General features: G+C 37.0%; 1 long non-coding RNA gene across 1 annotated transcript; it reads right to left on the bottom strand.

Moving 5' to 3' along the window:
- Positions 1 to 596: 596 nt before the first annotated feature.
- LOC113464636 (uncharacterized) lies at positions 597 to 1434 on the bottom strand. The gene is made up of 2 exons (XR_003389484.1): positions 1230 to 1434; positions 597 to 996 (listed from the first exon to the last, which is right to left on the bottom strand). It is a non-coding gene; the product is annotated as an uncharacterized LOC113464636 (long non-coding RNA).
- Between the last annotated feature and the right edge of the window lie 16 nt (positions 1435 to 1450).

Genomic DNA, 1450 nt, shown 5'->3' with positions numbered 1-1450 from the left:
CATAATTTATGATTAAAATGATAAATAATTAGATGCATAATGCTGCTTCTAAACATACTGTACAATTTTTCTTTTGTATTTCAGAGTGTCATTTATTTATTATTTGGAGAATCATTTTACCCGAATTTGAACGATCATTTCTTACAAATACAAACACCACCTATCTTATTACGAATGCTCCGTTAAAACGTGTCGCTTAATTATTTGTTTCCTTACGTTTAAAGTTATCACGTTGTAGGAAGGCGCACCTTGTGTTGTATCGCATGTACCTCTTAATCCCGCTCCGAATACTGAGATAATCGAGCAAAGCTCTCCGCTTGATTAACTAGCCCACTTCACTGTCTCCACAAATTTCACGAGCAGCAATTTAGCAGAATTTATTGCGTCCGTATATAAAATTCTCAAAAGTTCACTTTTTACATCTTTGTTTAGTTGCACGGTGTAAAAATATTGTGAAAGACATCTTGGATTAACTCGGTTTAGCAAATACGACAGCAGTTTCGATGTACGATTCCGTCGGCTTACACTTTTCATGACGGAATAATCTTTAAAATGGAATTATTCATTCGGACACAATATTGATTTTGATTTATTGCAATAATTCGGATAGACCGAGTAATATGCGAAAGTACAATACTTCGTAGGCGAAATTTAAAAGAGTTAAAATTGAATGCGTTTATGTTAATAGATATACTGCAATAAAAGCAGTCGATCGAAATACAGCATGCAGTGCGTTGGATTAAAGTAGAAAGTAGTAAAGGTCGAAACTAGTCAGACGCTTTGAAATACGAACGAATTATGTTTGTCTTCGTTGCCGGAATTTCCCTAACGTTGCTATTGCTTTCGATTGATCGCTTAAATTTAGAACGTAAAGTATGTATATGTAGGGGGATTGTTCAATAGTTTCTTCGGCGTCACTCCCGTGCTGGGGGGTGAGCCCTTGGCAGCAGTCAGTATTCTTCCTCATCTTCCTCGAACTCATCCTCTCCCAGGATGCTGTACGAATGCAACACAAAACTTGTGATACAGATACAGCAGCGTTCTCTCGTGACAGTTCATTTTAAAGCATTACTTCGAGGAATTATACCAAATCACTATTGAACGATATTAGATTTATTTTATTAAGAACAACTCTCGAACAATTTAATTCCTCGATGTAAATCAGCAATTTCAATAGGATGTATTTTCTTCTAGCCACACTGGGCACTGCATACATACACGTTACTTACTCTTCCTTCCTGGTGTATTTGTCGATCAAATTACGGCCTGGCCCACCGCAAGTCTTGCCCATTGGTGGACAATACCAATAACATAACACGCTAAGAGACACACCGAACAGAACCGTGGGTACTACCAAGGCTAGTACTAGGTGCCTTAGGTTTTCGTCCCAAGAGTACCTGCAATTATTTAAAGAAATTTTTATTCTATAATAATTATTATTATAGGCTAC

Source organism: Ceratina calcarata, unplaced genomic scaffold, assembly GCF_001652005.2.
Source record: "Ceratina calcarata isolate Rehan_Ccalc_2016 unplaced genomic scaffold, ASM165200v1 scaffold4513, whole genome shotgun sequence".
NCBI classification, from domain to species: Eukaryota; Metazoa; Arthropoda; class Insecta; order Hymenoptera; family Apidae; genus Ceratina; species Ceratina calcarata.
Note: the sequence above shows the minus strand (reverse complement) of the source record. Positions and strands in the feature narration are given on the sequence as shown.